Source organism: Phocoena sinus, chromosome 8 (genome assembly GCF_008692025.1).
Source record: "Phocoena sinus isolate mPhoSin1 chromosome 8, mPhoSin1.pri, whole genome shotgun sequence".
NCBI classification, from domain to species: domain Eukaryota; kingdom Metazoa; phylum Chordata; class Mammalia; order Artiodactyla; family Phocoenidae; genus Phocoena; species Phocoena sinus.
Window position 1 is genome coordinate 102,537,308 of NC_045770.1, and position 22,415 is coordinate 102,559,722.

A 22,415-nucleotide genomic window follows, 5' to 3' on the forward strand; every position below is an offset into this window, starting at 1 on the left:
ACCCTTCTGGGTAAGATGGTACCCTTTGTCCTTGGCTTTTGACATGAGGGTCAAACAGTTATCTTGGGTGTGTATCTGATACCTCTGCCATGTATCATTTAGGATTCTCCTGGTTGTAAGTAGTAGAAAACCCAACCTAAACTTGCTTCAGCAGAGCAGGACTTCTAGGCTTTTTGAACTACACAATCCAGGGGTAGCTCCAGGCAAGACCTGATCAGGATGCAAACATATGATCAGGACTCAGCTCCCCAGTCTTAGCTTTTTATTCTGTTGTGGGTTTTTTTGGTGTTGTTGCAGACTTGGAGGACTCTCCTCTTGGCCCCAAGATGGGTGGCAGGTGCTCCAGGGAGCTACAGATTGAAATCTGGTGAGAAAGAGAGTCTTTGTTTTAGCATTCCTGGCAGGAATCCTGAGATGTACTCCAATTGAATCCATTTAGGTCAAGTGCCTACTCTGAATCAATCACTGTGGCCAGGGATGCAGTGTGCTGATTGGCTTAGATCTGGATCTTAGACTCCCCTCTGCAACCTCATTGGGTGGAGAGCAGGAGAAGGGATGGTCCCTAGAGAGAGGTCAGTTGGACAGGGCTTGGTTCCGGTCAGGGAGGGAGAGCAGGAGGGGAGCAGCTCATACCCACGGCTGTGGCAGTGATCAGAGTGCGCCCCTCTCAAGGGGCATGAGACTTCCCTTGTGTGATCCCTACTGGGTGGTTGTGGCCATAGGGCAGTTTGGCCTGAGCGCCTCTGTGCCCCCCCAGGTCAGGGCTATTTGTCCGTATAGTGCAGACGTCCTGAGAGCCCCAACCCCCTGCCTGGACACTATGGGCTGCTGCAGGCCTCTCTCCCCATAGGCACCCTGTGGGGTCATCTCAGCGTGGACCTTCCCTTCCTGTTCTGAGGTTTGCCTCTTAGAGGAGGAGGTAACTGGAGGCCTGGGGACAGGAGCTGGGGCCCCACAGATGCTGAAGTCAGGGCAAAGCCAGGTGGGCCTGGTGGGCAGGTGGGACACCATGCGTGTGGATCAAGGGCAGTTGGGGGGGTGTGGGAACACCCAACTGTATCCCATCCTATGGGTCTGAGGGGGTGTGGGAACACCCAACTGTATCCCATCCTATGGGTCTGAGGGAGGAGAGGGGGGCCCAGGAGAAGGTCGGAGGGAGGGGAGGGGAAAGCATCGCTAATTCTGACTTGTTTTACTGACCGTGTGACTTGAGTAAGTCACCTAACAGTCTCAGGCTTCCCCATTTGTCAAGAGGGAGTCATATGGCTGTCAGGATGAACTAGAGAATGAACACATGTGAGAGGGGGGTCATTTAACGACCAAGTATTTACTGGGATTTACTGAGGTCTTCCAGTGTGCGGGGACTGCCCTGAACACTACATGGCTTATCTCATGGACTCCCCACGACTAGCTGTTGAAGAAAACACCATTTCCATTTAATAGAGGGAAAAGTGAGCCTCAGTGGAGGTCAGCACCTCGCTCAAGGTCACTCAGCTAGAAGTGCCTTCCATCCCGGTGGTCTGATTCCAGACTTCCCTCAACCATAGGAGTTCTGTAGTGAGGATGGGCTTTAATTTTACCCCAAGGCTGGATGTTTGGATTGTTTAAAACTTTGTTTCTATCATAAATGATGTGGAGACAAGTTGGTACATAAATCTGTGCATTTAAAAAATACCTTGGAAAAAAAGAAAAAAAAAATACCTTGGACTTCCCTGGTGGCACAGTGGTTAAGAATCTGCCTGCCAAAGCAGGGGACACAAGTTCGATCCCTGGTGCAGGAAGGCCCCACATGTCGCGGAGCAACTAAGCCGCTGCACCACAACTACTGAGCCTGCGCTCTAGAGCCGGGAGAGCCACAACTACTGAAGCCCGTGTGCCAAGAGCCCGTGCTCCGCGACAAGACAAGCCACCGCAATGAGAAGCCTGCGCACCACAACGAAGAGTAGCCCCAGCTCGTGGCAACTAGAGAAAGCCCGCGTGCAGCAACGAAGATCCAATGCAGCCAAAATAAATAAGTAAATAAAAATTTAAAAATAGCTTTATTGAGGGAATTCCCTGGCGGTCCAGTGGTTAGGGCTTGGCGCTTTTACTGCTGGGGCCTGGGTTCAGTCCCTGGTTGGGGAACTAAGATCCTGCAAGCCACGCTGAGCAGAAGGGCCCAAAAAAAAAAAAAAAAAATCACCGAAATGTCCTCTCAAATGGGTGAATAATGTGGTATATAAATTATACCTCAATTAAAAATATCTCAGTAAAGCTATTTTTTCTTTTGGCCGCCGTTTTCTTCTTTTTGGATCTTAGTTCCCTGACCAGGGATTGAACTCGGGCCCGGGCAGTGAAAGCGCCAAGTCCTAACCACTGGACCGCCAGGGAATTCCCCAGTGAGTTTTAGAATATTCGGAGTTGTACAACCATCATTGCATCATTGTACAACCATCAGTCTAGTTTTAGAACACTTTTTTTCACCTCCAAAAGAAACTCTGTGCCCACTGGCAGTCACTCTGCCTTTCCCCTGGACCTTCCAGCCCTAGACAACCATCATCTAAATCCTGTTTTGTAGATTTGCCTACATACTTTGATATATACTTTGAAATATACTTTCAAACATCCATTCACAGATATACTGGCATACAGTCTCAGAAGCAGGGTATGAAAATGTCGCATTTCACTTTATGCTCACAGGCACTGAGTGTTATCACTCAGTGATAAAACCTTTGCTACTCTGATGGATAAAAAGTGGTCTCTTATCCGCAATTTCCTCACCCTTCATCCCACATAACTCACAGACACCCTAAGAAAGAGGTCTTCCTAGTCTCATTTCATGAGACTCGGAGGATGGGAGTAACCCCAAGGAGGGAGCCTGTTGGATGGAAGGGACTGGGGCTCAGAGGAATGAGCAGCATTGATCTGAGTCCTGCCTCTACCCGGAGCGGTCAGGGAACCTGCAGGGGAGACAGATGACACTTGGGCTGTAAGCTGGACAGGGTGTGACCAAGCAGAGTGGGCGGGGAGAGGGTGGCCACAGGCAGGGAGGTGGGGAGCTCAGAGGAAAGTGATCAGGGCTGCGGTCTGGCAGCCTGCTTCCTTCTACACCTTGACTTTGGTCTCTAACCAGCCCAGCCTTACGTGGAGGCTGTCTCTTCCGGGAGAGCTGGAAGGGCTCACCTTTCTGCATTGAGCCTCTAATTCCACTCTTAAATGGCCTCACAGGGCAGGCTCGGGCTCCCAGCTCTGTTAAAATGCTGATGCCCTTGAGAAGGCCTGGCAGCTTGTAAACATTCACCTCCCTCCAAGTCACTGTTAAGCAGCTGCTGTTAGAACTGAAGTCGGGGTGCTTGCTTTTAGTCTGTGCCTTGCAACCACCATTTGACCCCTCCTTAACATCCCCTGCATCTCTCAACAAGGATATTCCACAGTCATGTAGTAGGGATTGCAAACTGGTACCAGTGTCTGGCCTATAGAGACTTGTTATTTTGGGGGGCAGGGGAGATAGCACGTTTGCTTGTTTGTTTATTTATTTATTATTTGCCTGCACTGGGTCTTAGTTGTGGCACGCTGGATATTCGTTGCCACATGTGGGATCTTTAGTTGTGGCATGCAGGATCTAGTTCCCTGACCAAACCCAGACCCCCTGCATTAACCACTGGACCACTGGGGAAGACTCAGCACATGTTTCAAAATGAGAAATTGCATATGAAAGCCTGGATGTTTGACTTTTATTGATGGCCTGATCAGCCAAAGCAGAATCGTGTTGCCACATAGAGAGGGCCCCTGCTTTCTGGTTGGCCCCAGTCCCCACCACTCTCTATTGACCATACCAGCTCAGTCCCTCCTTTATCTTCCTGAAACCTCTAGGTATCTGAGTTTGCAACTCTCATATAAATAGTCTCCTTCCACATCCACTGCTACACAAAAATGTGGTTTGTGAAATGTCGAAGATGCCCCATCAATCTTCTGTTTGTTTCAACATTTAAATTTAGTTTATATTTGTATTGGGTTGGCCAAAAAGTTTGTTTGGGCCTTTCCATAAATAAACTCATATGGTTCAAAATTCAAAGGCTACAAAGGGGACTTCCCTGGTGGCGCAGTGGTTAAGAATCCACCTGCCAATGCAGGGGACACGGGTTTGAGCCTTGGTCCGGGAAGATCCCACATGCGGCTGAGCAACTAAGCCCGTGCGCCACAACTACTGAGCCTGCGCTCTAGAGCCCGCGAGCCACAACTAATGAGCCCACGTGCCACAACTACCGAAGCCCGTGCGCCTAGAGCCCGTGCTCTGCAACAAGTGAAACCACTGCCGCGAGAAGCCCGCGCACCACAACGAAGAGCAGCCCCCGCTCGCCGCAACCAGAGAAAGCCCACGCACAGCAACAAAGACCCAACGCAGCCAAAAATAAATAATAAAATAAATTTATAAAAAAAAAAGGAAGTGTGTGAAAAAGTATTTAAAAAAAAAAAGGCTACAAAGGTACATAGTGAAAAAAATTTTCTTCCATATGTCCTGACCCTTAGCCACTGACCTTTTGTTAACAGAGGCATCAATGTTACCAGTTCTTATGTCTTTCAGGAATATCTCATGTATAGTCAAACTAATATAATAATATGTACATATGATTGAAAAAATTCACCTTCACTGAATGTCAGTTTTAGAAAAAAATCAGAAAATGCAAAAAGGAAAAAATGAAAACGAATCAGTGGCATAACTGTCCATAGATAATCTGTGTTAGTTAACATTTTGATGTATCCACTTTCTGATTTTTACTGATAGAGATTTTTAATGGAAATGGTATCAAATATAAATAAGTTGTTATAGCCTGTCGAAAACTCAGAAATAGATTGTATGTCAATAATTACATGAAACTTTTTTTGTAGTCACATAATTGCATGGGTATATTATGATTTATTTAGACCGTTCTCTATTTTTGGCTACTTGGGCTGTGTTCAATTCCTTGCTGCTTTTTAAAAAAAAGATATTTATTTATTTGTTTGGCTGTGCCAGGTCTTAGTTGAGGCACGCGGGATCTTTGTTGTGGCATGCGGGATCTTTTTTTAGTTGCGGCATGCATGGGGGATCTAGTTCCCTGACCAGGGATCGAACCCAGGCCCCCTGCATTGGGAGCGTGGAGTCTTAGCCACTCGACCACCAGGGGAGTCCCAATTCCTTGCTGTTTTAAATAGTGATGCAATGAACATCCTTGTACCTGTCAAATATTTGCTCACCTGTCCAAATATTTCCTTAGGATACATTTCCTAAAAGTGGAATTAATGGGCTAAAGGATGTGCCCATGCGTGCACATTTTAAAGGCTTTCCATATATGTGATCAAACTGCCCTTCAGGAAGATCCTACCATTTTACGTGACTTTCAGCAGCACCGGCGAGATGCAAGCCGCGCTGCCTCCTTGAAAATGAAAGGACGCGTCTCACCAGCCGAGTGAGTCCTTGCCTGCCTGCCTGCCTGCCTGCCCGGGTTTTTCTCGGCGGAGTTCCTGGAGGTCACCAGGGGGGCCCTTCTCTCCTCTGCCTGGAGTCTGGCTGGGCTGTGATGGTGGGGGGACGTGAGGCCCCCGAGCGGGATGGTGGGGAGCTCCTCCCTCTCTCCTCTCCATGCAGGGATGGGCGGGGACATCTGTGTGGAGAAGGTGGCAGTGAACCCCACGGAGTCCCAGGGAGTTGGCGTGCGGTGAGGGCAGGCGGGGTGTGGCTGGGACACCTGGGAGCCGAGCCATGCAACTGTCAAGTCATTCACCCGGGCCGGGACTCCACTGCTGCTTGAGCGAAGCGGGGCTAGAACAGCACCCACCACGGAGAGATGCGGGGTGTCCGGCAGGGCCCCTGGCAAGACACCGGCCACACTGTGAGCCCTCCACAAACAGCAGCTTAACTGAAAAGAAATTAAGAGAACCCAGGGAAAATGAGGATCTGCTCAGGCACGCCCACGACAAGGACCCATGTCCCGGCAAGACAATGGGGATGCTCTCCCCACCCTCCAGTCTCCCTAGCCCCTGCCCAACAGCCCCCAGGGCCCTCCTTACAGCTTCCACCAGGGCTGATGGTGTCCCTGCCTCCCCCTGGTGTGGGGACCAGATGGGGGCCCCTCCCCTGCTGAGTCTGGCTCTCAGCTTTCCCGACTGCCGTGCTGTCAGCAGCTTGAGAACAAACCAAGCAGCTGGGCGTGGGTGGGGGTTGGAAACACACCCGCGTGCGTGTGAGTACACGAATGTGTGTGCATGTGAGGACACACGTGTGTGAGCACGAGGATGTGTGTGCACTGAGAGCGTGTGAACATGTGCAAGTGTGTCTGCACAGGTGTGTGGCTGTTGTGCACCATGAATGTGTTGTGAGTGTGTTTGAGGGTGCGTGAGCTTGTGTGAGTGTGAATGTGTATGCATGTGAGCAAAATGTGTGTTGTGTGAGTTTCACTGAGTATATGTGAGAGCAGGAACATATGAGTGTGTGAGAGTGAGTGTGTGTGTGTGTGTGTGTGAGTGTGAGTGTGCTCTCACCGGGCTTTCCGAGGGAGGCACATGGCCTCAGGATAGAAGCTTTGCAGCAACTACCTTATTCTTCCTGTTTATCACCCACCCGCCACCCCCCCCCCCGCCCCACCGCCAGGTTCCCGGATGTGCTTTAACAACAGGGATGTGTGGGATTCAGACCCCGAGCGGGATGGATGGTCTCATGGTCCTGGGTGGGGCTGCAGAGGTGAGCTCTTGAGCACACACGGGTCTCAGAGCTCAGCCTCTGGGAGCCTCACTGCCTGACTCCAAAGCCCAGCTCCACCAATTCTTAGCTGGGTCACCTTGGGCAAATCACTGAACCTCTCTGTGCCTCAGTAGCCTTATCCGTGAAATGGGGATAATGATACTGGCTACCTCATGGGCTTGTGGTGGGGATTAGATGGGGTGAAACACACAAAGCCCACGGAACACCTCCCAGGTGTTACTAAATGCTAATGATGGAGCAGAGTGGGGTTGGGGAGTCGGCATAGGGCAGAGGCGTCCCTGGGGGCGAGGCAGGGAGGTCGCTGCCATCCAAGCCAGAGACCCAGGCTGGCTCCCACAGGACAGTGCGGACCTGCCTGTGAGCGTGGTCTTCCACCACATCTTTCTTTCTTTTTTTTTTTTTTTGCGGTACGCGGGCCTCTCACTGCTGTGGCCTCTCCCGTTGCGGAGCACAGGCTCCGGACGCGCAGGCTCAGCGGCCATGGCTCACGGGCCCAGCTGCTCCGCGGCATGTGGGATCTTCCCGGACCGGGGCACGAACCCGTGTCCCCTGCATCGGCAGGCGGACTCTCAACCACTGCGCCACCAGGGAAGCCCCACCACATCTTTCTTGAAAGAAAACCCTTGCTTCCTTGCTTAAAGGGCACATGGAGTCCAGACAGCTGTTCTTTTCAGATTTCTGAAAACCTCAGAGGTAAGGACTTTTCAGCAGGAAAGGCAAGGAGACTGATTTCAATAAGGTGCATCTCCCAGCAATGCCTGCATTTCGCAGCTGCCCTGCTGGTGCCAGGAGACATGCATGTGCAGAGCGAGACTCTGGGACGCCTGAAACTGTCAGCTGAGGGGCAGCTTGAGATGCCCCGTGTCCTGGGAGGAGGCTGGGGTGGGTTCCTGGGCCCTCTGTGTCCAGCTGGATCTGAATTTCTGGGACTGGGTCTTGGAATCTGCCTTTGTAACAAGCTTCCCTGATGCATGTTCAGTGTTTAGAGCCACGGATCTCACCAAAGCCCTAAACTTTCCTGATGGAGAGACCGAGGCACACGGAGGGGAAGGGACCCAGCCACAGTCACAGGGCTGCAGAAGGGCAAAGCTGCATCTCCTGATGCTCCCAGCTTGAGTTCTCCGCCTCATTGGGCCTGCTTTCTGTAACGTGGAATTTTCTGTAGGGACACAGAGCCAATTTTACGGCAGGAGCTCTCAGAAACCAGGATCCTCTGCCAGAAATTCAGGCCATCACCACTCTACTGGAAGGAGGGCAGTCTGTGGGGTAGGGGCGTCTGCCGTGCCCCCTGTCCCCATCCTCTGTGTGTTGTCTTCCTGCCCATTGGGGACCAACAGGTCCTGCTCACTGACAGATGTTCCAGAAAACCTGTCACAAGGCAGGCTTCTGGGAGGATGCTGGACACAGAAGGGAATCGGGAGAAGCTGCCTTTGAGCCCATGAGCCCAGATGGGCACTGCTGGGTCAGCAGGGAGGAGTCACAGACAACAAACAGACTCGGCAGCTTGGCGCCCCTTAAGCTTTTACCCACAGGGGCTGCCATGCCCTGCTTCTCCCCCGCCTGAGGCTTGAAGGCTTACACCAGAAGGTTCTTCTTCTTGGAGGGAACCAGATCCAGACGTGGTGTCTTTTGTTTTCTGGGTTTTTTGGGCCGTGCACGTAGCACGCGGGATCTTAGTTCCCCGACCAGGGATCGAACCCATGCCCCCTGCAGTGGAAGGGTGGAGTCCTAACCACTGGACCGCCAGGGAAGTCCAGGAGGCGGTGTCTTTCGTTGCCTGTGGAAAGAGGAGACACTTTCTGGATATGTCCTCTGTCACCGGCAAGGGTAATAGTGAGGTTGAACCAATTCATTGAGACTTATGTGCCAGGCCCTGTGCTAAAACCTTCTGTGCCATACAGAACAAATCAATACCCTTATTATCACTATTGTTGTTAGACAAATAATAGTAATTACTGATGTTTGGGGCACTTGCCCTGTACTAGGAGCCAGGTACGTGTTTTGGGCCAAGTACTGTGCGCGGATGAGTTCATTTAATGAATGGGTCTTACATTATTATTATCTGTTACTGTTCCATTTTATGGATGAGGAAAATGAGGCTCAGAGAGATAAATTGTCCAGTCACACAACCGCATCCAGGGGTGCGGGCCCCGGAACCCAGGTCTCTCCACTAAGCTCTTAATCGTAATGTTAAACTATCTCCCAAGGTTATCTCCTACCTTTAAGACGGTTCCCCCTAACAGATGTGTGTGTTATTTGCTTCCCTCTGCTAAAAGTTCTAGCTTTACTTTGCACCTAGGGTCTGGTTCTTGCCTCAACTTGTAGAGCCTGAAGCGCCGTGAATGCCAGCTCTGGACTTGCTTTATTGGAGGCAGACGCGCCAACTCAAAAAGGCAGACATGTCAGCGGCCCTTTTAGAAACAAATCACGCCGGTCATCATGTGACATTGCGGTGTCCCTCATCATAGCCCACTTTTCCATTCTGATCAACGACTTTGTACCACAGTGTGAAGACTGTGGTCTGGAAAGACTAGAAACAGGGTCCTTGAGTAGGTCGTTTCAAGGAGAAAAGCAAACAACACGAACAAAAGATGGATGAGGAAGAACAAGTTCTGAAAAAGTATAGGAAGCAAAGACCGTGAGGTCCTAGTAGATCACTAGCTGAGTGTCATAGTAGGTTAGCTGCTGTTTTAAATACTTACCTAGCAGTGGAATATGGTAGTAGAATTGTTAAGGTGAGCACCACAAAACAGCGTCCCATCTCAGGTGTAGAATGGACTGAGAATACCCAACACAGCCTCTTTTTTTTTGCGGTACGCTGGCCTCTCACTGCTGTGGCCTCTCCCGTTGCAGAGCACAGGCTCCGGACGCGCAGGCTCAGCGGCCATGGCTCACGGGCCCAGCCGCTCCGTGGCATGTGGGACCTTCCCGGACCGGGGCACGAACCCATGTCCCCTGCATCGGCAGGCGGACTCTCAACCATTGCGCCACCAGGGAAGCCCAACACGGCCTCTTTTTTGATGCCATAATCACTGTTTATGGACTTGTATTATTCTCATCTGTGGCCCTCTGCAAGAAACCAGGTGAGAAATTAGTTTGAGGCTCTATTCCCTTACTTTCGTTTAACTCTCAAGAAAGTGTGTCCAGGGCTGCTATTTGCTTATCCAAAATCCACACCCCTGTCTTCCTTAGCAACAGAAAGCTTATAGTATTGGGTGTGTCAATGGGATTTTTATAATGCCACATTCCCTTGCCTCTCAGAAAGAGGCCGATAAGATGTAAGCAAAAGTTATTGGGTGAGGCTTCTGGGAATGCTCTTTAAAGCAGGATCACTTAGCTGGGAGGCCTGCCCTTTTGCCCTTGCCCCTTTCCACTCCCTGCGGCCTGGAATGTGGATGTGATATCTGGAGCTGCAGTGACTATCTTGGGATCATGAGGTGACCTCAAGGATGGGAGCCTCATGTTAATGACGGCTGAGAGCAGGATAGAAGAGCCTGGGTCATGGATGGCTATGGAACTGTTGTATTAACCCCGGACTGGCTGCCTCTAGACTTCTTTTTACCTGAGAGAAAATTTTAACCTCTATCTTATTCTAGCTGCTGTTATTTTGGGTCTTTACTTACAGCCAGGTGCAATTCTGATACCAATTTCCTACCTCTGTTCATGAATAAAGAGGAGTCTGATGTGGATGTAGCAGGGTGTCCCTGGGGTGTGTATACCGGGAGGCAGAGCCTACACTTTGCAGGCCTGGGGGCTTGTGTTGCCCTGGTCCTCTTTGTAGGAATGGACACACATGTGGTTTCATCTCTTAGGACTGGAAGGGGAGAATGAAAGCGTTTGGTGCAGAAGTGCCCAGCGAGAGGAGGGGCAGGCAAGAACAGTGGAACATGAGGAGTGAGGAGGGGAGGGCTTGGGGCTAGAGACCTGTGGAGCTGCTTCTGTGAGAGGTGGTGAGCCTCTGGGCCCGGGCACTGTCCCCTCCAGGCCTGCGTGACAAGGAACAGGACAGCTCTGGGGAGGGCACAAAGCCTTGCACTTCTGTCCCCAGCTCCAGCCTGACCTGGCTCTGAGCAGCCCTGCATCGCGGAAATGGTGGAGGGCAGCCCTGATGGCTGGCAGTGGGCAGCTGCTTTCCTGGAGGGCGTGTCAGCAGAAGCAGGGGACACAGATCGGATGAGGCCAGGGAGGAAGACAGGTTTGGGCTTGTACCCGAGCACACAGGAAACACCCGAGAAGGCTCTGAGGTGGGCCGTGGTCCTGCAAGTGTGCAGCTGGCGCGAAGATGCTTGGCAGTTTAGACGTGGGTATGGAAGAGACTTCATTTATAGCCTCAGATAGCTGAGTGGGTTCTACACGGAGCTGGAATCTGATGAGCTTAATTAACATCACAAATCCTGCTGGGCTCCCAATGTGGTAGCCTCCTTATTACCTGGTGGAGACTTACCCCTTTGCAAAGCTGGCTTCAGCAACTGTTCCATAAAGATTCTTGAAGTTCACAGCCGTCTTTGCTGTCTTGGAGCCCATACCAAATGTTCTCAGTCTGTTCTGTATTTGCTTATTCAATCAGCAATTCAACCGAATGTATTTAAAGGTATAAAACAACTTTCTTTTTCTTTTTTTTTTTGCGGTACGCGGGCCTCTCACTGTTGCGGCCTCTCCCGTTGCGGAGCACAGGCTCCGGACGCGCAGACTCAGCGGCCATGGCTCACGGGCCCAGCCGCTCCGTGGCATGTGGGATCTTCCCGGACCGGGGCACGAACCCGCGTCCCCCGCATCGGCAGGCGGACTCGCAACCACTGCGCCACCAGGGAAGCCCCAACTTTCGTTTTTAAAGCAAAAACTTCTACCTCAGTCCAAGCAGCCCTGTCTGGCTTACCGTTAGCCAAAGGATTCCATCCTCAGAAACATCCCTTTGCCAACTGCTGCTCATAATAAGGGTCTGAAACATGCAGCGAGGGTCAGAAGTATAACAGCCAACCTCTCTGCAGTTTACAAAGCCTGGTCTCTCCTCTGAGTTATTTTAATGTTCATTTTATAGACAGAGAATCTAAGGGGGGGGTCTTGTTCACGATGCTGTGGGGGTGATTGGTCTCTACCAATTAGAAAAAAAGAAATCAGAGCTTTTTGTTTTTATCATGTTCCATCACCCTCCAAACTATTAGCATCAAAGGAAAATGGGTTCACTATTAGCCAAAACATTTGTTTAAATACAGTAAAAGTGCCACTGATCTATGAGCATCAACTCTGAACCTGGCCCAGCACCAAGTGCCTTGCATATGTGATTTCATTTAACACGTACAGCTTACTCAGCGTCCTTGCCTCCCACTACACCATCTTAAAAAAGCCCAACTTTCTTGCAGGCTTCCATTCTCTCCCTCCACAGCCCAAGCCCAATCTAGGTCACGCCTTGACCAAAGTCACAGTGCATGTAATACCCACTCCCGTGTTTCCACCAGCCATGGCCAAGGAAGCACGGAGCCCCAGAGCTGTCTAGAGCCCATAGACGACGTTATGTCCATTAACAAGAAGTCCCATGCAGGCAGATGTGTGTAGCTGGCAGAGGGAGTGGGCTCAGTGATGGCAGAGGTTCTGAGGAAGCCTGGCCCAGCTGTGGGATAGGACGTGGGCACTGGCCAGCACAGAGGCCCAGAGCTCCAGCAGGTAGCTGACAGGCAGGGGTGGGGCTGGGTTCCTTCTACTGCGCCCGGCCCATCCTCAGGTGTGATGGGCAGGTCCCTGGATGGTGTTGGGATTTTTGAGAGGGTGGGGTTCTTCATTTACCAGCCTTCAGTGGGCGCTGCTGAGGGACCTTCCTGTGGCCTGCAGGGAGCAGGGCAAGGATGGGAGAGAGGACTTGGCTGGGAGGAGGGGGAATGTCGGTGGATGGCCATGGACATGGGGGGCTCTGTGCCTCGGCGTCCTGGCTGGAGCTAAGGGGACGCAAGGGAGGGCCCAGAGGAGAAGGCAGAGGCCAATTCACACACCAGGCCTGCGTTTTGGTTCAGGGGACTCCGAAAATTCATGTCATGGGTAGAGCCTCAGCTTGGGGACAACAGGCTGACCCTCTACTGCTCCCAGCAGGAGGTGGAACCTCAGTGTCCTCAGCTGGAAAGTAGTGGCAAACTGCCTTAAATGAACTCTTTGCAAACTGTGTTCCTTAAAGTTCAAGGTATTTGTAAGAAATAACAGATGTTCTGTAAAAAGCTTTTGTCATCCCCTGTCTACTTTGCCCCCTCTTGGAAAGTCATGAAGTTCATTAGTATATTCAAGGCTCTGAGAAGACCTGCATCCCAAAGCCTGTTTGACTCAGGGATTTCCACACCTCCGCCCCGCCCCTGACTCCCAGGAATACCTGTGGAGTACCAGGGTTCCCTGGAATGTGGTCTGGGAAACTGCAGTGGATGTGGCTCGCTCTGAGGCTGGACATCCTTCTGGGAACAGACCGGGCTTGTCACAGGAGGTGATTTATGGGCTGGAGAGCCAATTCATTAATCTGCAGGGCAGCTATCTCTGTCCACCTAAACAGTCGATGGGAGCAATTTGCCCGAGGCGGTCCCTCTTGGCAGGGGAATTGAATGCAGAGGCCAGCAATGGCTTGGAAGTTGCCTGGGGGAACTTGAGGAGGAGAAAGGGGGTCGGCATTTCTTGGCAAAGTCTGTTTCTCTCCAGGCAGGCAGTGGCTAAACAGACCCTTCACAGTGGGATTTTCCTACATACCTTTCCTCAGGTGGCACCATCTGGGAACCTCACGGTGACCTGAGGGCAAAAAGCAGTAAGAGCACCTGCTGTATGTCAACCTTACAGATGTCATCTGCTTTCAGCCTGTAGCTGGTCTCACCGAGCCCCATTTACAGGTGGGAAAACTGAGGACAGGGAGCTTTCATCTTTTGCAGCGTGGGTCAGGACTGAGGCTCAAGCCAGGCCTGTTGTACCTCAGGCCACGTGTGCACCACCATCCTGTACCACTCAGGCCCTGGCCAGCCCTGGCCCTCCCCCCACGAGCCTGGGAGACCAGCCTTTCCTTTTATTTATTTATTTAAAAATTTTATCTATTTATTTATTTATTTTTGGCTACGTTGGGTCTTCGTTGCTGTGCACGGGTTTTCTCTAGGTGCGGCGAGCGGGGGCTACTCTTTGTTGCGGTGCGCGGGCTTCTCATTGCGGTGGCTTCTCGTTGTGGAGCACGGCTCTAGGCACATGGGCTTCAGTAGTTGCAGCTGTGGGCTCAGTAGTTGTGGTTTGCGGACTCTAGAGTGCAGGCTCAGTAGTTGTGGCACACAGGCTTAGTTGCTCTGTGGCATGTGGGATCTTCCCGGCCCAGGGCTAGAACCCTTGTCCCCTGCATTGGCAGGCGGATTCTTGACCACTACTCCACCAGGGAAGTCCTCCAGCCTGTCCTTTTAAAGCAGTAGCCACCACTCTGCTTCTTAAGATTTCTTTTTGGGAGAGAGACTGTTATCCCAGAACTCTTGCTGCTCTGTGGTTCTTGCAGGTCATTGGGTGATGGGGAGGGGACAGAGGGTCCCAAAACTCAGGCAGGTCTTAGAAAGTTCATCCGTATCTGGTTCCTGATTTCCTTTCAGGGGCCGTTTTCAGAGCCTTACCTCTGTAGCGCTGGGCACTGCTGGGTTTGGGGGATTCTCAAAACCTGCACACTTCATCCCTTGAGTCTCCCTGCAGGATGGGACCTTTGGGTCAACACCCTCCCAGGTTGTTTCTGTTTCCAGAGAATCAGACACTCATTCAACAATAGAAGCCTTTCTTGGGTTGGAGGCTGGGATAGAGAAGCGAACAAGACGGACGTGGTCCTTGACTCAGGGGCTGCTAGTCTGGTGGGGGGACAAAGACAGCAGCTGAGAGGGCAGCAGGGAAGTGGTACCAGGGAGCACTAAGAGAGGGGCGCCTGGCCTCACCCACGGGCTGGAAGGGATTCTTCTGGGTGTAAGTACCCGGGAGGCTAGAGGACCAGGCAGCAGAAAAGGGGGCTTCAGGACCCAGGGCAAAATCACACACAGGACCTGTCTGCCGAGGCCACCGCTGAACACCGGGCACCACGACTGGCCCCGCTATAGCCTCTGGCTCTGTGCCCCAGGTGCCACCCTGACCCTGCAGCCCCTACTGTCTCTGAAGTTGGACACTGTGGTCAGAACTGACTCTCCACTGTCCCTCACTCTTCCTCACCCGCCGTTGCGAAGCTTATGGGATCTTAGTTCCCCTACCAGAGATTGAACCTGGGCCATGGCAGTGAAAGCGCCGAGTCCTAACCACTGGATCACCAGGGAATTCCCAGTCTCTCTTTTTTTTTTTTTTGTTTTTTGTTTTTTGTTTTTGCGGTACGCGGGCCTCTCACTATTGTGGCCTCTCCCGTTGCGGAGCACAGGCTCCGATGCGCAGGCTCAGCGGCCATGGCTCACAGGCCCAGACGCTCCGCGGCATGTGGGATCCTCCCGGACCGGGGCACGAACCCGCGTCCCCTGCATCGGCAGGCGGACTCAACCACTGCACCACCAGGGAAGCCCCCAGTCTCTCTTTTTGATTAAAGCCACCTTAGTGGGTGTGCCGTGGTATCTCACTGTGGTTTTGATTTGCATTTCCCTAATGACTAATGATGTCGAGCATCTTTTCATGTACTTATTGGTCATTTGTATATCTTCTTTGGAGAAATGTCTATTCAGAGCCTTTGTCCATTTTTAAATTGTGTTATTTTAAATATATGATTGGGTTATATCTTTTGTATTGTTGAGTTCCTTAAGTTTTGGAAAGATGACAGTACAGGACGTTAATAACCACGGTGACAGATAGTCCTGCTTCTTTCTTGCCACTGGAACCCTGATTTTGTTTGGGAAGGCAACGTGCCCAGCCTCCCACTCATGACCATATGATTTCCACTTGCCAGATACTCACCTTCCCAGTCCCTCTTGCAGCTAGGAGTGCCCACGTGATGTGGTTCTAGCCACAGAGATGTAAGGACACTTCTGCAGGGAGGAGGGGGGCTCTGGGAAATATTTTTTGTCTTTATAAGAGTAATAGCTCTTTCTTCCTGCCAAAAGCCTGCAAGCTGAGCGGAACAAAAAGACAAAAGGGGTCTGGCTCCCGGATGACAGCTCTGAACTCCAAACCGGGCACCATCCGTCCCTACTTCTTGTTGCTTCAGCCTCTGCTGTGTGGATTTTCTGTTGCAGCCAAAAGCATTCCTAGCTGCTACAGCCATGTGACACACCAGGAAGAAAATTAACTTCCTATTCGAGTTCCCATCTTTAATTAGGCCAAATGACATTGTTCAACAAAGCCCCTGAAAAAAAAAAAAAAAAAAGCCCTTGGTGGGAGCTGCACGTTGAGAACATGTCAAACCTACAGCACAAACGGCCCAGATGTGAATAAGAAGCCCCATTATCAAAGCTCAAAAATGGAACAGCTTTCCCTTCTTTTTTTTTTTTTGCGGTACGCGGGCCTCTCACTGTTGCGGCCTCTGCCGTTATGGAGCACAGGCTCCGGACGCGCAGGCTCAGCGGCCATGGCTCACGGGCCCAGCTGCTCTGCGGCACGTGGGATCTTCCCGGACTGGGGCACGAACCCGTGTCCCCTGCATCGGCAGGTGGACTCTTAACCACTGCGCCACCAGGGAAGCCCAGAACAGCTTTCCCTTCTAAAGTAAAGCCCAGGTGAATGAGAATCAGGAATCCTTCCCTCTTTGGTGTCTTATAAGTTGGGCCCCAGACCAAGGGCCACACTTTGGAGTTGGCTTCCCTGGGCGGCAGCTGCCACCCGTTGGGGTGGACACAGCTCCTCCTCCACTGCCAGGGTGAAGTTAATCCAATCCTAGATTTCCTACCTGCCCCACTTTTCCATAGAGCCACAGTCACTGAGACACATGAAGTGCTATTAGCACCAGCTCCATACACACAAAATAGAAAAGACAAAAAGCAGCCCCTCCATCATCCCAGCTGTGAACCCAGCAACACACATTCCTGGAATTCTGTCTGGATCAGTGGTCAGCCGCAGGCCAGAGAGGAGACAGTGTTAGCTGGAGAAAAGAGGGAAGACAGAGAAATGAGGAGGGAAAAGAGAAAATATGTTTCAGCTTCACCAGGAGACCCAGAGCCCATAAGCCATGAATTTAAACGCCACTGGGGGAGATTGCCCACCGAGAGGCAAACTGTATCTCCTGCTCCCCAGACCCACTTGGGCTCACAGCTTCCTCTCAGAGAGTGAGCGGCGTTGGGGACACCTTGGTCTTCTTGGGTAACTCAGAGTTTGCAGTGAAGTCACTCTGGTCTCCAGAATTCACCCAAGGCTTCCTGCCCCATCTCTGTGTGCATCTAGCATATGCGAAGCCTCTTATTTCTTTGTGAGACACGCCCCACCCACCGCCCCAACGTGCAACAGGCCCTTCCCTGAGCAGTGACCCTGATTTTCTGCAGTCCCCCGGCCCCTGGGTCAGGTGGTTTCCAGCAGCTGGAATTCCCTCACTTGGGAACCCCCCAGGCCTGAGTACCTCACTTCCCACAGGTGTCTCAGCGGGAGGATCACCGCGGAATATTCCTGACCCAAGTCAGCTGCCGAGGCTTCCGAATCCTGGTGTTCCCAGAGGCCCTGGGGCAGGAATGTGTTTTTTCCATGGGCTTCTGAATTTCCTAGGACTTGAGTAATGTGTGTTATCTCTGTAGCGGCAGCAGAAGCCTTCCCCTCCTGTGTCTGCAGCAGGGGGTCAGGCTTCCAGTGTCTATTTCCACCCGTGGTTCTTTCCCCACTGACATTCCCAACTTTGGCAGCAGTCGGAATCACAATTATACCGTTGCTCAGGTCCCACTCCTGGCGACTCTGATGAATCCATCTGGGGTGGGAGTGGGGGAGGGGAGCACATCGGTATCTTAATAAATTCTCAGACGAGTGTAGCAGCCAGGATTGAGAACTGGGGCTTTTCTATGGGCCCAGTGAGGGTTTTAAACATAAAACCCCACCTTGGTCCTTTCTTTTTCTTCTCTGCATAGTCTTACACTCTTTGTTGTGTTATGGAGCTTTTCTTTTTTTAAAAAATCTTTTATTACAGACCCCCAGTTAAAGTAGGTCAAGTGATAAATGGAGTTTTAGCCTGAGTTCCAATCACGGTGGAGCCAGTGGGCGCGTGGACTCCTTCTGTGGTTATTTCCCCGGCTCCTGAACATACAGTTGGAGGAGACGTTCCTGGGGACAGGTGGGTGCTTCACCTTGGCCCTCCAACCTGTGAAGGAAGAGCCGTGAGAATGGAGGGAGATATGGGAGTCCCTGGAGCTTCCCCTCCCTCCCTCTGGGACAGTGAACCAGATCAGTGCTGGATCCCTGGGCAGCTTTTCAAGATCAAAGGCTTGAGGGTTGCAGGAGAGGTGATTCCTAGAACACCCCCATTTACCTTGTCTGTCACTCTGCCGGGAAGGTGGGTGGATCCTGGGGAATCACTGATGCTGCAGGGAATTTCATCAGGTGGCGACTCTGACTGCAGCAGCTCTTGCAGGTACGGTATCGGCACGGAGCAAAGCAGCCCGCCCCTGGCTCCTGGCACGCAGTGCTCGACCTGCCCGATGCTTTTTTTCTCTGTACCAATTCCCAAGGCCCACTTGTGGCAGTTTGCTCTCACCTCTCCCTTTCCCAGTCTTGCCTTAGTACCACGTCAGCCCTCCTGCTTTCTGCCACTGTGTGATCAGCAAAGATCTCCATCTCCAATGATCCACAGAATGACACGCTGGTCTACTACCTGGATGGCGGTGTGCTGATTGCGCTTGGGGAGAAGGTGCTTTTTAATGTTTTTATTTTTTATATTTTTGGCTGCACCTCACGGCTTGTGGGATTTTAGTTCCCTGACCAGGGATCAAACCCGGGTCCTCAGCAGTGAAGATGCAGAGTCCTAACCCCTGGATGGCCGGGCAATTCCTGAGCCAGTGCTTTTTAGATGCATTTCCCAGATGCACCGACCTCCAGGATTTGGGAGCAAACCCACGCCCTCTTCTACAACTCCCTGTTCTCCTTTTGAGAAACATTCCCCTGGCTGGCCGTGGGCCTGGTAGAGGCTGAACGCTGGGCATCGAGTGACCATGCAGCTGAGCTTCTGTCTCAGACTGGGTGACCCCGAAACAGACTCTAGGCTGGAGATTGCGGGCAGGAGGCTTCTTGGGGGAGTGCTCTTAGAAATAAACCTCGGTACTGGAGTGAAGGAGATGGAATTGGGCAGAGGGAGACACCGAACTGTGATGAAGCTGCTACAGCGGGCTCTCCAGTCCCAGGGGAGATCTGGAACTGGCTTAGCCCTTCAGTGAGGTCCCACATTGAGGCAGGGGAGCTGGCTCGTTTTCCCCCTCCACTGGTGTGGCCATCAGAAGCAGGCTTCCTCCGGGGTGGGGCCGTGTCTTTGGGTGGAGGCCAGGCCCAGAGTGACTCAACTGCAAGCCATCAGAGGGCACCGTCCCTGCGACTGGGGAACAAAGGAATCAGTCCTGGGGGGAGGGGGGGGGCTCGCTGAACGGCTCAGCGTCCTCTGCAGCATCCAGTTGGGACCTGGCCGTCATCAGGGCCGCCGAACCAGGAGGTAGCACGTGGAGCAGCACCTGGCCTGGAGCGGGGATACGCTCCATCATGAGGACGCTGCGTGAGCAGGTGGTCAGGTTCCTTACACATTGACCCCAGATTCAGTCTCTCCCGACCTGCACCTGTGGCCTTATGAACATTTAATCGCGGAGAAAACCTCGCGGACCTGGTTTATAGATGATTCTGCCTGATACCCTGGCATTGACTGGAAGGAAGTGGACGCCTGCAGCGTTGTAGCCCCATCCAGGGCTGCCCCGAAGAACACGGTGAAGGGAAACCCTTTCAGGTGGTGTTCAAGCAAAACATTGAGTTTTCCACTTTGTTTGGACCGATGGCAAACAAGAACTCCGGACCTACAGTGATTCATGGGCGGCCCCTAATGGTTTAGCTCTGGGAGGCCAAATCTGGCCAGCGTCTGATTTGGTAAATCAAGTTTTATTGGAGGTACAGCCGCACCCCTTTGTTTGCTTGCTGTCTCTGCTGCTTTCATGTCACTACGACACAGGTGAGTAGTGGTGACAGAGGACATACGGCCCACAAAGCCTGGAATATTTAAAACTTGGTAGAAAATGTCTGCTGACCCCTGGTGTGGCAGAATGATCAGGGATTTGGAAAGAACAGAACTGGAAGATGGGTGATGAAGAGGTGACAAAGAGGTGTGGGTAAGAAATCAGTGATGGGAGTTCTCAGGGTGGACAAACCACCGCGACTACTCCCAAGGGGCATCCCCACCGCAGACGAAGCTCAGGAATCAGGTGGATGGAATGACCTGGGAGTGAAGGAAAGGGTTTCTCCGTGGATGTCTGGTGGCCCCTTTCCCCAGCTGGTGCTTGTTTGCTGAGTTCATGTTCACTGTGGCCATGGTGTTTTCACTGGAAGAGACACATGTTCTGGAGATGGATTTACCGTCTCTGGCCATCCTGCTTTTGCCGGCGCCCCCATCCGCGGACTCTGCGGGTGCTTCATTTCCTGCTGTGGTTCAGGATTGCTTCTGATCAAGGAGTTCATTTCAAGGAGTTCAAGAAGTGTGGCAATGGCTTTATGCTCGTGGAAGTCTCTGGTTTTACCAAATACAGCATTACTCAGAAGCAACTGCCTAATGGGCGGTGGGCTGGCCTCCTGCAGACTCACTGACATCACCCCGAGAGGATGGCGTTCTCCCTTCAGGATGCTGTGTGCACTTGAACCTGGGACCAAAGAATGGGGTTGCTCTTCCATGTCTGGAATCCATGGGCCCAGGAATCAAGGGGTAGGGTGAGAGTAGCTTTCCTCATCACCCCTAATATCCCACTCAGGGATTTTTTGCTTCTCCTCCTGGCAACTCTGAACTCTGCTGGTTTGGAGGCTTTAGTTCCCAAGGAGGGACTGCTTCCTCCGGGGGACATGGTTAGTTACCGGATTGAGTTGGCCCTGTTGGGTGCCTCACCCACTAACCAACAGGCAAAGGGGGTTACTCTGCTCCTTCCGTTACTGATCCGGATCACCAAGGGGACATTGGGTTCCTGCTCTGTAATGCATGATTCTTCCTTCTCTCTCCTCCTTTCCCTGATTTTATCATTATTTAATACAAGCTGGAGGTCAATTTTTTTTTGCGGTGCACGGGCCTCTCACCGTTGCGGCCTCTCCCGTTGCGGAGCACAGGCTCCGGACGCACAGGCTCAGCGGCCATGGCTCACGGGCCCAGCCGCTCCGCGGCATGTGGGATCTTCCGGGACCGGGGCACGAACCCGTGTCCCCTGCATCGGCAGGCGGACTCTAAACCACTGTGCCACCAGTGAAGCCCTGGAGGTCAAATTTACAGTTTAGGTAGCAGAATTTTCAGATTGGGTGGTGACTGAACTGGAGGAGAAATTAGCGTGTCCTGGAGATGGACGGTGTGCTTGCCTTGTTACCGAGTCTGAGCTCCTACTGCTCGCCGCAGACAGGCCAATAATAGGAGAGAGTTGCTGGGGCAAGGAATAGCGACTTTATTCAGAAAGCCAGCAAACTGAGATGATGCGGGGCTCGTGCCCCAAAGAACCATCTTGCCTGAGTTAGAATTCAGGCTCTGTTTATACTAAAAGGGGAAGGGAGTAAAGTCAAACACTTCCTGGTTCCCATCAGCCTCTGGACAGACGGGATGTGTTAATTCCTTCCTCCCTGCAGTCATTCATGGGCAGCGTCCCTTCAGTGATTAACTTGTAATGGAATACAAAAGGTTCTTCCTTATTACAGCCTCCTGGGATGAACGCACTGACTGTTGGGACTTTCATCTTCCCATTTATGGGAGAGGATGGGATTGTCTATGTGTGAAGGATCATTTCATCTTGTTACGTTACCACAGAGTAATTTTTGTTGTCGTATGGAAGTACAAGTGTGAACAGAGGGTGTATATGGATGCTGAGTGGGCAAAGGGTACACTTTGCCCGTCATCAAGTTAGCGTCTTTCAGCTTCAAATCCACCCTTCTGTCCTCTTCTATGGTGTGACGCTCGCTGAGACGCTGGTCCCGCTGGACCCTGACCACAGAGGATGTTAGAGGGAGTGACTACGAGGCTGGAGGAGGAAGGGCCTTGCTCCCTCCTGTCCGTGTGAGTGTCACCCCCGCAAAACCCCTTCACTCCAGCAGCAGCAGTCCCTTCCTGCCGTCGTGCTGGACCCAGCTGCGGTTTTTCCAGCAGGCAGAACTTGTTCCATGTTAACTCCACCTATGCAGGAGGGGCCCTGCGCAGTAAAGGCTTAACTCAGCAGAAAAGCGGGAAGCAGGCTGCACAAGCCAAAGAGAGAACTGGCTTTAACCAGCTCCAGGGAGCTAATGTTTGGGCCTTCGGAACATCCTTCTTCATAGAGTGTCTTTGTTCCCCTGGGGCCTTGGTCCCACCAGCGAGTTTCTGCCAGCAATATGATTTTGGTGACCACCTGCTTTTTTTCACCGGGGGCCGTGGCCACACTGTATCAGTCTGGCCTCTAGGGAGGCTGTGGATGGGTAACTAAGATCAGCCATGTGGGTGCCACACGCACGCCTACAAGACTGACCCCCAGTACAACTCTGGACACCAAGGCTCAGTGATCTCCCTGCTTGACAATACTTCGGATGTTGTCCCATGCTGTTCATGGGAGAATTCAACACTGACCCTTCTCTAGTTCTTGGCCCATTA